The sequence below is a fragment of the Molossus molossus genome, unplaced genomic scaffold (genome assembly GCF_014108415.1).
Source record: "Molossus molossus isolate mMolMol1 unplaced genomic scaffold, mMolMol1.p scaffold_m16_p_1, whole genome shotgun sequence".
Taxonomy (NCBI): Eukaryota; Metazoa; Chordata; class Mammalia; order Chiroptera; family Molossidae; genus Molossus; species Molossus molossus.
In genome coordinates, this window is record NW_023425344.1 from 243,028,909 (window position 1) to 243,042,243 (window position 13,335).

Sequence of the window (13,335 nt, forward strand, 5' to 3'; positions counted from 1 at the left end):
CTATTCCCCTTCTATCTTTTATCTCTCTTCTGATCCCTCAAAACACTCCAAACTCCGCCTGGCTTCACCTTAGCCCTTTCCCAGGGAGAAGCTGAGAGTTGGGGCTTACAGAGGCAGGCGAAGAGTGGGGAAAGGAGTCGAAGGCGCACGCGCAGTGCGCTCAGGTACAGGCGCCTGCCCCGCCCCGCCCCGCCCCGCCCCGCCCCTCGGCGCGCAGACCCCCGCCGGCCCCGCGGACCTGGGAACGGGGGCGGGACCTCGGGGCGCTGTCGCGCGAGGTAATCCGAGTCACGATTCCCGCGGGAGGCGACGGCAGAGCGCCCACTGCCTGGAGCAGGTAACCCGCCGGGGCCGCGCGGTGTGGAGCAGGGGCGCCCCGAGAGCCGCGCGCGGACGCCGGGCCCCGGCGGGGGAGGGAGCCGCGGGCTTAGGTGCGCTGTCGGCGGCGCTCCCCCGGGCCTCGGGCGGCCGCTGCCCTGCCCCGGGGTCCGGCTGGCGGGGTTCGGGTTGGGGGGTGAGAGCGGCCCTGGGCCCAGCGAGTAGACCCCTCGCCCGGGGCCCCGCGGGGCAGAGTGTGCCACGACTGTCCCGCAGCTCTTTGCGTCTGCTTGAACTTTTTCTCTTTCCCTGTCGCCTTCGATGGGGGCCCGGTGACTGTTCCCGAGTCTCCGTCGCGACTCCTGCTCCCCGGAGGCCGGAGGGAGGCGTAGGGCCCCTGGACCGCCGCGATCGCCGTGGCCTGCAGGGCAGTGACGAGCCCTTGGAGCGGCGTGGGTTGTGGGGTCCGCCGGTCCCCCCGTGGGACCCGGGGCCGGAGGGGGCGACCCCAGCCCCGGCCGGGCGCGCGCTCCGGGGAAGGGGAAGCGGACTTCCTTCGCCTGCAGGGTGTGATGGGAACGGTGAGCCAGTGTTTGAGATGTTTCTGAAACTTTTTTGAAGCGGCGAAGAGGTGTTAAAATGTCACTTTCCTGTGGGTTTTGCAAAACACGGATTATCTACCCAGTTAGATTTTAGACTTGGCATCTGTTTCTTCCAGGTGTTGTTTTTGTTTTTGTTTTCTTTGTTATAGTTTCCTGTAAATAAAGGAAAATATTGTGGGCGAATTGTGGGGTATATTGCACACACAGACGTCCGTCCAGGTGTAGGCAAGACAGGTGCCAAGCCAAAAAAAACATTAATTCCTTTCGAATATTTAAAATACAGCATGTGAAAGGATTGTTTTTGTATTTAAAATATTTTACTGACTCTAACTCCAGGTAGGCAGTTAATAGAGTTCTGTTTTGTGTTTTTTTTAAAGGCCAGGAAATATTGAGAGTTAATAACAGCACCCCTATTTACCAGTTTAATGTTTTGTTATGTAGCATTATCATGGTTAAACATTGCTTTTTCAGAAGGAAATGTTGCTATTGCTTGCTTTTGAGAGCTGGAATTTGAGATTTGCTTTTTATCATCCTTTGTGCTTGTAGTTTTTTGCTAAGGAGTTACCTTCATAACTGGAAGAAAAGATATTGTAAAAGTTTGCTTTTTTTTTTAACCTTTAAGAAAAACAATTTAAATATCTCTTGTATTTTGGGGTTCCTCTGGAATTATAATAAACAATTCAGTTTATAAATTTAATTTATAATTAGAACTAACAAATTGAGAGACCAGTTTCAGGTTGAGAGAAAATGAGTTTGAGATTCTTGCAAGACGTCTGGCAGAGCTGGTGTCCAGTTGGCAGTTTAATAGGTTGGTGTGGGGATTTTCTGAGGTTGGGGTCAGAGTTGTAGATGTTGGAAGCATCTGGATCGTGGCGGTTAATTCTGTGAGTGGAAGAAATCATTCCAGTAAGTAGAGAAGAGAGGAGGATCAAGGATGGGAAATGCCAATATTTAAGTGATAGGTAGACACAGTTAAGGAAACTGAGGAGCAGTCAGGGAAGGAGGAGGAAAACTAGCAGACAGTGGTGTCATATAGAAGCCAGGAGAGGAAAGAGGTTAATGAGAGAAATCTCAGAGTCAAATGAGTCAGAAGAATCCGGAAGATGGGAGCCGATAGAGTGCCTATTGGCTTTGCTAAGAAGAGGGGGTCATCGCTCTCAGCAGTCATAATTTAAGTAAAATGATAGGGATGGAAGCCAACTTTGAATGAATTTGAGGAATAAATAGAAGATGAAATATAGTGTTGAATCCTTATTTTGAGGAACAAAGATTAGAAGTGATGGGGCGGCAGAGGGCAGTTTATAGTCAGATTAGAAAGAAAATAAGGAAAATACCTTTATGTTAAAGTGCATCTCAACAGCATTATTCCTCTCTCAGCAAAAGCTGAGAACAAGTAGCTGAGCATATTGATAAAACTACAGTATTATACAAAAGTGTTTCATCTCCTCCCATTCAAATGATGAGCGTTATTTTAGTGGTATTTTGTTCTGTTGGGTTCAGGTGTTATCAGTGTTAAAGTCACATTGTAACAAACTACTGGACTGTATTTAACCTGAGTTCCAGTACATTGATACTCCCAACTTACTTTTTAAAAAAAATTTATTTATTGTACAGATGGTCCCCTATTTTCCCCTCCTTTGCCCAACTTATACTTTTAACTGGTGATTCTTTCATGTATATTTCAGTGACTCTTCTTAAACTCTTACTAGAAGACATATGTTCTGACTGAATCAGAATCCATGAGGCATACATACATCAATTAGGGCCTTTGCTTCAATCATTATTATGCATTCAAGGGAAAATGCTCTTAGATTAAAATTTTTTTGTAATGAGTTCCACTTCAGTTTCCATTGAAAGTTTAAATTCTTTTGTTATTCAAACAAGTAAGTTTTTGTTGTTGTTAATCCTCATCAGAGGATATTTTTTCATTAATTTTTAGATAGAGTGGAAGGGAGAGAGGGAAAGGCAGAGAGAGAAACATCAGTGTGAGAGAGACACATTGATTGGTTGCCTCTCATGACCCGACCAGGGCTGGGATGGAACCTGCAATCCAGGTACATGCCCTTGACCGGAATCGAACTTTTGACTTTTTGGTCTGCTGGCCGAAACTCTAACCACTGAGTCAAACCGGCCAGGGCAATAGTCATTTCTTTTAAATATTGTAGTTATCTCAGAATGATGGGATGATTGATATTTTTCATTTTCTTCATATAGTTTTCTGTATTTTTTGCATTTTCTACCACAACCATGCATTAACTTAATTTTTAAATGAGAAATTTTTTCATATGTGCAAAGTAGTACTTTTGACACATCCACAGATTTAGAGAATACTAATAAAATAAAAGCCTCTGTACCCATATCATACTTTAGAAATAATATATAGTCAATATTTTTAAAGAATTGACTTATCTTTTTCCTTGATTACCTTTCTCATTCATGCTTGATTTTCTGTAGTTTTACTACATATGTATATATTCCTAAATAATGTATTATTTAGTTGTCTATCACTTTTTTGTGGCACACATTTGTGAGATTCAGCTATGTTGATATGTTATAGTTTGTTTACTTTTTACTGCTGTATATCATTCATTGTATGACTTTATCACTGGTTACCCATCCTCCCGTTAATGGATATTTGGGGGAGTTTACAGTCTTCTTTCTTTCTTTCTTTCTTTCTTTCTTTCTTTCTTTCTTTCTTTCTTTTTTTATCCTCACCCAAGGACATTTTTGCATTTATCTTCAAATAGAGCAGGAGGGAGAAAGAGAGAGAGAGAAACATCTATGTAAGAGAGACACACCAAGTGGTTGCCACCCACACAACCCCAACCAGGGCCGGGGACAAACTGCAACCGAGGTACGTGCCCTTAGTGGGAACCAAACCCAGGACTCTCTAGCCCATGGGCCGACACTCTAACTGCTGAGCCAGACTGGCCAGGGCTACGGTCTTCTTTTTTAAAAAAAATATGTTTTTATTGATTTTTTTTTTTAGAGTGAGAGGAAGGGAGAGAGAGAAACATCGATGTGAGAGAGATATATTGATCGGCTGCCTCTTGCATGTTCCCTACTGGGGACTGAGCCCGCAGCCCCCAACCGGGGCATGTGCCCTGACTGGGAATGGAACCCCGACCTCTCAGTTCATGAGCCACACCAGCCAGGCCAGTCTTCTTTCTTAAATTTAATTTTTACTTTTTGTCATTAAAAGCTGCCTTGTTATTACCATTCTAAACCATATCTCTGTGTCCATCTGCAAGACTGTCCCTAGGTTTTTTGCCTGGGAGTGGATCTTTAGTTTTGCTATATGATACTGAAGTGTTTTATAAAGTGGTTGTACCAGTTTATACTCTCACAAGCAATGTGTTAAGTGTTTGCTTTGTTCTTTTTCTTGGAAGCATTGAGACATTTATGCAACAGCATTTGTATTTATCTGAACTTTTTCTTTTCAACAATTTAGTGGGTGAGAAATTGTACCCCATTGGTAGTTTAATTTACATTTTCTTAATTACTAATGATGTTGAACCTTTTACAATTCTTCTTCAATGAGATGTCTGTATATGTCTTTTGCCTAGTTTTTTATTGTTTCAAAATATCCTTTTAAATTGATTTCTAGAAGTCTTTCAAAAATATATATTAATTTATTTATTCTGGGTACTAATCCCTTGTCAGTTATACATGTGGCAAATATTTTTTTCTTAGTAAGTAGCTGGTCTTCCTGCTTTCTTTATAGTGGTTTTGATGGACATATTCTATAGATTAATGTAGTTGAAATATGTCATCCTTCTCCTAATGGTTGGTGCTTTTGACATCTTCTTTAACAAATCTGTCCCTTCTATGAGGTCATAAAGATATAGCCTGATATTTTTTTCTTAAAGCTTTAAAACATTGCCTTTCATATTTCTGCCTTGAATCCGTGTGAAAATGATTTTTGTATAGTGTGAAATGGGGGCATCTAGTTTGTGTGTGTGTGTGTGTGTGTTTTGCCATATGGGTGGTCTTTTTTCCAGCATTATTTATTGAATATTTTGTTTTTCCTTTTATTGATCTGTAAGTATCATATGTTAACTTTACATGTTTCTGCTGTTTTTTCTTAGGTTTCTTTGTGTGTCTTTGCTGCCATCTTATTTACTTTCATTGTATAACGAGCCTCAGTACCTAAGAGAACAAGTCACCCACCCATGCTTCTTTTAAAACTAGACTTCCCCTCAAATTAACGTTTAATTTCTTCTAAAATAAACTTTTTATTGTAGTATAATGTGTTACTTAGGTCTAAATATCTCTACATAATCACCTGAGGTCACAAGTAATACTGAAGCTACTTTAATGTAGACTTTATCAAACTGTCTTTTTTTGCAAATCCTGTCCTAATTCACTAGAGTTAATTTTAACTTGAAAAGCAAATACAGGATTTTCATATGGGGGATATAGTTAAGATATTTGGGGAAACTTTCACACTGAAAAAAGCCAGGAATGCTGTATTTAAAAAATTAAATGGTAGTTAGGAACTGATACGTCAAAATCTAAGAGAAAGCTGAAAATCGAGACTAAAGGAGCCCTAAATCTTGTTTGCTCCAGGTATTTGCTCAACTGGATTTGAGTAAGCACTTGGTGGATTTGCAGGATGGGAGGCATAGTTAGAAGTCAGCACAGGGCTCAGTCAAGGTTAGCTACCAGAGACTTTCTGCCCACAATTCTGGGATCCCAAGGGTCTGTGATGTCAGGTAAAGGATGAAAACTCAGTCTGCCTCCTTCAGGGACCTGCAGTGAATGCTGCCTTGATGCCAAGTAAAACGGGGGATCAAAAAGCCTGTCCTTGGGAAGTTGCAGCCATGGCGGTGGTCATAAAAAGTTTCAAAATGTGAATTTTGAAATTCTTTTTTTTTTTGAGACATAATTCACATACCATAAACTTATCCTTTTAAAGTGTACAATTAGCCCTGGACTGCTTGGCTTAGCAGTTACAGTGTCGGCCCTCAGACTAAACGGTCTCGGGTTCGATTCTCAGTCAAGGGCATGTACCTGGTTGCAGGTTTGATCCCTGGCTCTGGTCGGGGTTATGCGGGAGGCAACCAGTCAATGTGTGTGTCTCACATCGATGTTTCTCTCTCCCCCCCTCCCTTCCACTCTATCTAAAAATCAGTGAAAAAATATCCTTGGGTGAGGATAAAATAAATTTAATAAAATGTACAATTTTGTGTTTTTTCATATATTCACAAAGTTATGAAACCATTATCACTATCTAATTCCACAACATTTTTATCACCCCCAAAAGAAACTATATATCCTTTAGCTGTCACTAATTTCTTCCCTTCCCCCAAACCCCAAGCAATCACTCATCTATATTCTGTGTCTGGATTTGCTTATTCTGGACATTTCATTTAAATGAAATCATACAATACGTAGTCTTTTATGTCTTGCTTTGTTCGCTTAGCATAATGTATCAAGGTTTATTTATGTTGTAGCATGAATCAGTACTTTATTCTTTTTTATACCTGAATAATATTCCATAACTATACTACTTTTTTTTCTATTCATTAGTAATGGACATTTGGGTTGTACCTACTTTTTGGCTATGGTGAGTAATCTGCTGTGGACATTTGTGTGTGGAAATAGATTTTCAGTCTCATAAATTTCAGAGTAGAATTCCTGGGTCATGTGGTAACTCTGTGTTTAAGTTTTCGAGGAACTACTAAACTGTTGTTCTTTTATTTATTTATTTTATTTTATTTTCCACTTAATTCTATTTTCAAATCTAGAATCTCTTTCAGTTCCTCAGAATTACTTTTTTCCCTTTTTATTGAATTTTTTGGTTAATAAAATTATGCAAATTTCAGATGCGCAGTTCTACAACACATCATCTGTGCACTGTACTGTGTGTTCAGCACAAGTCAAGTCTCTGTCCATCACCAACTACCAAACTGTTTTTGCAGAGCAGCTGCACCATTTTTCTTTTCCACCAACAATGTGTGATAGTTCCGGTTTCCCCACATCCTCACCAATACTTTTTTTGTCTGCCTTTTTGACAATAGCCATTCTCATGTGTGTGAAGTGGTATCTCACTGTGGTTTTGGCTTGCCTAATGACTAATGACATTGAGACTTTTTCTTGTGTTTATTGGCCATTTGTCAATCTTCTTTGAAGAAATAAGTGTCTATTTTAATCCTTTGCCCATTTTAAAATGGGGTTATTTGTGAAAATTTGACTTTAAAATCACCTGGTAAGCAAATGAAAATATTCTCTATAGGAGTGTACTTTCATCTTTGACTTAAAGTTTTTTTGTTTTTTTTTAATCCTCACCTGAGGACATTTTTCCATTTTTTGTACAGATAGAGTGGGAGGGAGAGAGAGGAAGAGAGAGAGAGGGAAACATCGATGTGAAAGGGACACATTGAGTGGCTGCCACCCGCACGACCAACCAGGGCCGGGAACAAACTGCAACCGAGGTACATGCCCTTAGCGGGAACCGAACCCGGGTCTCTCTGGACCGCAGGCCGACGCTCCAACCGCTGAGCCAAACCGGCCAGGGCTTGACTTAAAGTTTTGAAGTGAATGAATAATGTATTGGCAAAGATAACCCAAGTACACAAGGAAATAAGACAACCGGAGCAAGAATCAGCAGGAGCAATAGATAATTAGAAGTAAACTTACAAAAGCTTTATGTATAATTACCAGGCATTGATTATTAAAATAACTGTGGTGAGCTATTTTATATATTTAAAAGACAAGTTTAAAAATAGATGCAGGGAGCAGGAGGCTTAAAAGTAACAGAGGTACAGAGCTGGTTAAGAATTTCTATTAATGAAAAATGCAGTAATAAAAACTCAAAACTCATTTGTTGAGTTTAACCACTGACTAGGCAGTTAGGCATACCCCAAGGATGAATGAATTGGAATGTAGATCAGAATAAATCATTCAGAATACAGCTCAAAGAGACAGAAGTAGAAAATATAAAAGGTTAAGAGATGTAGAAATTAGAATGATCAGAATGAGAAGTTATAGTGAGGAAGTCTGATAAATTGGAGTTTCTGAAATAAATAGAAAATAGGCAAACAATATTTAAAGAGATTATGAATGAGGATTTTTCAGTACTGGAAAATCTACTAGTACTGGTGGAAAGATAATCCATGCATGGGTTATTCCTCGATTGCCGAGCAGTAAGTATTTCATTGTATAGATAAAATACAATTTGTTTACCTGTTGATGGACATTTGATAGTTTTTGATGATTTCAAATAGAGCTGCTATAAACAGTAGTGCATAAGTCTTTGTGTGATAGATGATTTATTTTTTCTTGAGTATATTTACTCAAGGAATTGAATGTCTAGATCATATGGTAAGTGTATGTTTAACTTAAGAAACTGCCACACCATTTTATAATGCTACCAGTTGAATAGGAGAGTTCTGCTTGTTCTGCATCTTGCAGACACTTGAATGGACAGTCTTTGCAATTTTATTCTTTTTAATAAGTGTGTTGTATTATCTCATTGTATTTTAAATTTGCATTTTCCTTGTGCCTAATGGTTTTGAACATACTTTCATGTGCTAGTTTGTCCACTTGTATATTTCTTTGGAGAAATGTCTGTTCAAATCCTTTGCCTAGTTTTAAATTGTGATATTTTTCTCTTATTATTGACTTGTAATAGTCTTTTATATTTTCTGCATATAAGCTTGTTATTGGACTTAGGATTTACAAATATTTTCTTCCAGTCTCTGAGCTGTCTTTTCACTTTTTGATGGTGTCTTTTGAAGCACAAAGTTTTAAATTTTGATTACATTCAATATATCAAAATTTTCTTTTATTGCTGTGCTTTTGATGTCATATCTAAGAAATCATGCCTAACCCATGTTTACAAAGAATTCATTACTTCTATGTTTTATTCTAAGAGTTTTGTAATTTTAGCTCTTACATATAGGTGATCAGTTTGGAGTTAATTTATGTGTACAATGTGTGGTAGTCATCCAATTTCTTTCTTTCTGTCTGTCTTGTTTTTCTTTGCATGTGCATATCCAGTTGTCCCAGCACCATCTGTTGAAAACACTATTCTTTTTTATTTTATTTTAATCCTCACCCGAGGATATTTTTCTATGTATCATCAGATACAGTGGGAGGGAGAGAGAGACATTGACATGAGAGAGACACATCCTCTGGTTGCCACCTGCACCACCCCAACCAGGGCTGGGGACGAACTGCAACCAAGGTACATGCCCTTGTCTGGAATCAAACCCATGACTCATTGGTCCGCAGGCTGAATTCTTTTCTCTTTAAAATTTCTTGGCATCTTGTTAAAAATTGATTGACCATAAATGTAAGGATTTATTTCTAGGCTCTCACGTTTATTCCAGTGATTCATATGCTTGTCCTTATGCCAATATCACAGCCTTAATTATTGTAGCTTTGTAGTAAATTTTGAAGTTAAGAAGCATATCTTCCAACTTTGCTCTTTTTCAAGATTGTCTTGGCTGTTCTGTCTTTTGCATTTTTATATGAATTTTAGGATCACTTTGTTTCTATAAAGAAGCTGGAAGGGATTGTGTTCAATCTGTAGTAAATTTGGGGAATATCGCCATCTTAATAATATTATATCTTCCAATCCATGGATATGGGATATCTTTTCATTTATTGAAGTCTTCTTTAATATCTTTCAATAATGTTTTGTAGTTTTCAGTGTACAAGTCTTGCACTTCTTTTGTTAAAGTATTCCTAAGTATTTTAGGGTTTTTTAAAGAAGTTATTATGAATGGAGATTGTTCATTTTTAGTGTATAGAAATACAGGGTAGGGCAAAAGTAGGTTTACAATTGTTTGTATGGCGAATAATACAATTAATAAATAATAATATAAGAATAAACTCTGTATTTCCCATACTCACAACTGTAAACCTCTTTTTGTACCATCCTGTACGACTGATTTTTGTACATCAATCTTTTGTCTTGCAACTGCACATTTGTTTATTACTTCTAGTAGGTCTGTTTTAGACATTTTAAAAAATATATATTTTTTATTGATTATTTGGAGGAAGGGAGAGAGAGAGAGAAACATCAGTGTGAGAGAGGCACATTGATTGGTTGCCTCCCACACACGAGATTGAACCTGCAACCCAAGCACATGCCCTTGACTGGGAATTGAGCCCGTGACCTTTCACTGCAAGGACCGACGCTCTAACCACTGAACCACACCCGGCCAGGGCACTTCAATAGTTTTAGTGGATTCCTTTGATTTTTTTTTTTTTTTTTTTGCCTCACCCAGGACATTTTTCCATTTTTTTGTTCAGATAGAGCCGGAGGGAGAGAGAGGAAGAGAGAGAGAGAGAAACATCGATGTGAAGGGACACAATGAGTGGCTGCCACCCACACAACCAACCAGGGCCGGGGACAAACTGCAACCGAGGTACGTGCCGTTAGCGGGAACTGAATCCGGGTCTCTCAGGACCGCAGGCCGACGTTCTAACCGCTGAACCAAACCGGCCAGGGCTCCTTTGCTCTTTTTATTTACAAGACCAAGTTGTCTGTAAATAGAGTTTTACTTTTTTATTTCTGGTATGGTTTTCTAGTCTAACTGTGCTGCCTGGAATCCCCAGTACAGTGTTGAACGGAAGTGGTGTGTGTGGACATCCTTGTCTTTTGCCCAGGCTTAAAAGGAAAGCTTCCGGCCTGTTAGCAGCTACTATGATGTGAACTGTAGATTTTGCATAGATGTTCTTTGTTTTGTTGAGAAAATTCTCTTCTGTTCCTTGTTTGAGCAGTTTTTTTTTATATATATATATTTTTTAATTATTTATTTATTTTTTTGTTACAGATATTTTACCTTTTTTACCCCATTGGCATCCCCCTCCCCACCCCACCCCTGCCCCGTCCCCGGCTTAGTTGTCCATGTCCATTGGTCATGCATACATGCATATAAGTTCTGTGGTTTATCTCTTCCCACCACCCCACCCCCTCTTCTGAGGGATGTCAGTCTGTGCCCTACTTCCATGTTTCTGGGTCTACTGTATTCCTCAGACTGTTATGTTCATTATATTCCATGTATAAGTGAGATCATGTGGTATTTGTCTTTTTCTGCTTGGCTTATTTCACTTAGGATAATACTTTCCAGGTCCCTCCATGTCGTCCCAAAGGATAAGAGATCTTTCTTTCTTACTGCTGCATAGTACTCCATTGTGTATATGTACCACAGCTTTTTTATCCATTCGTCTACTGATAGACACTTGGGCTGTTTCCAGATCTTAGCTATTGTAAATAGTGCTACTATGAACATGGGGGTACATATATTCTTCCTGATTGGTGTTTCAGGCTTCTTAGGGTATATTCCTAGAAGTGGAATCACTGGGTCAAATGGCAGTTCAATTTTTAACTTTCTGAGGTAACACCATATCGTTTTCCATAGTGGCTGCACCAGTCTGCATTCCTACCAGCAATGTACTAGAGTCTCCTTTTCTCTACACCCTCGCCAACACTTGTTGTTTGACGAATTGTTGATGGCGGCCATTCTGACAGGTGTGAAGTGATACCTCATGGTTGTTTTAATTTGCATCTCTCTGATGATTAGTGATGTTGAGCATTTCTTCATATGTCTCTTGGCCATTTGTATGTCCTGTTTGGAGAGGTGTCTATTCAGCTCCTCTGCCCATTTTTTAATTGGGTTCTTTGTCTTCCTTTTGTTGAGTTGTATGAGCACTCTATATATATTGGAAATTAACCCCTTATCTGATACATCATTGGCAATGATTTTCTCACATACAGTGGGTTGCCTTTCCATTTTGATGATTGTTTCTTTTGCTGTGCAGAAGCTTTTGAGTTTGATGTAGTCCCATGTGTTCATTTTTTCCTTTGTTTCTGTTGCCTTAGGTGATGTATCAGTGAAAATTCTGCTCCGTATGATGTCCGAAATTTTGTTGCCTACATTTTCTTCTAGAATTTTTATGGATTCACGGGTCACATTTAAGTCTTTTATCTATTTTGAGTTTATTTTTGTGTATGGTGTAAGTTGATGGTCTAGTTTCATTTTTTTACATGTAGCTGTCCAATTTTCCCAACACCATTTATTAAAGAGGCTGTCTTTACTCCACTGTATGCTCTTGCCACCTTTGTCAAATATTAATTGAGCGTATTGCCTTGGGTCCATTTCTGGGTTTTCAGTTCTGTTCCACTGGTCTATATGCCTGTTCTTGTGCCAGTACCAGGCTGTATTGGTTACAGTCACTTTGTAGTATAACCTGATATCTGGTTTTGTGATCCCACCTACTTTGTTTTTCTTTTTCAAGATTGCTGTGGCTATTCGGGGTCTTTTTTGGTTCCGTATGAACTTTTGAAGTATTTGTTCTAGTTCTATGAAATATGTCATTGGTATTTTGATGGGGATTGCATTGAATCTATAGATTGCTTTGGGTATTATGGACATTTTAATGATGTTAATTCTTCCATTCCATGAACAGGGTATGTGCTTGCACTTTTTTATATCTTCCTCTATTTCTTTTTTAAATGACCTGTAGTTTTCTGCAAATAGGTCCTTTACTTCTTTGGTTAAGTTTATTCCTAGGCATCTTAATTTTTTTGGCGCAATGGTAAATGGGATTGTTTTTTCAGTTTCTCTTTCTGTGAGTTCATCATTGGTGTACAAGAATGTCGTCGATTTCTTGATGTTAATTTTGTATCCTGCTACTTTGCCAAATTCGTTTATTAAGTCTAGTAGATTTTTGATGGAGTCTCTAGGGTTTTCTATGTATAATATCATGTCATCTGTAAATAATGACAGTTTCACTTCCTCCTTTCCAATTTGGATCCCTTTTATTTTTTCTTCATGTCTGATTGCTGTTGCTAAGACTTCCAGTACAATGTTAAATAAGAGTGGCGAAAGTGGACATCCCTGTCTTGTCCCTGTTCTTAATGGAAATGTTTTTAGTTTCTGTCCATTGAGTATGATGTTGGCTGTAGGTCTTTCATATATGGCCTTTATTATGTCGAGATATGATCCCTCTATTCCCACATTGCTGAGCGTTTTTATCAGAAATGGATGCTGGATTTTGTCGAATGCTTTTTCAGCATCTATTGATATGATCATGTGGTTTTTATTCTTCATTTTGTGTATGTGGTGTATCACATTTATTGATTTGTGAATATTGTACCAGCCTTGCATCCCTGGAATGAATCCCACTTGGTCATGGTGAATAATTTTTTTTATGTATTTCTGGATCCGATTTGCTAATACTTTGTTCAGGATTTTGGCGTCTATGTTCATCAGGGATATTGGCCCGTAGTTTTCTTTCTTTGTAGTGTCTTTTTCTGGTTTTGGAATTAGAATTATGCTGGCCTCATAGAACGTGTTTGGAAGTCTTCCTTCTTCTTGAATTTTTTGAAATAGTTTGAGGAGAATGGGTGTTAGTTCTTTTTTGAATGTTCAGTAAACCTCCTCCATGAAGCCATCTG

General features: G+C 38.9%; 1 protein-coding gene across 2 annotated transcripts in view; it reads left to right on the plus strand.

Annotated features, from left to right (window-relative positions):
• The first annotated feature begins 259 nt into the window (after positions 1-259).
• The window catches only part of TC2N (tandem C2 domains, nuclear), a 45,946-nt gene continuing 32,870 nt past the window's right edge, over positions 260-13,335 (plus strand). The window contains exon 1 of one of the 2 annotated variants that reach the window (XM_036273025.1): positions 260-337. The gene's annotated coding sequence lies outside the window, so the exon portion shown is untranslated. Of the gene's footprint in view, positions 338-372; positions 432-13,335 lie in introns of those variants that run through there. The other variant, XM_036273035.1, reaches the window with a different exon arrangement.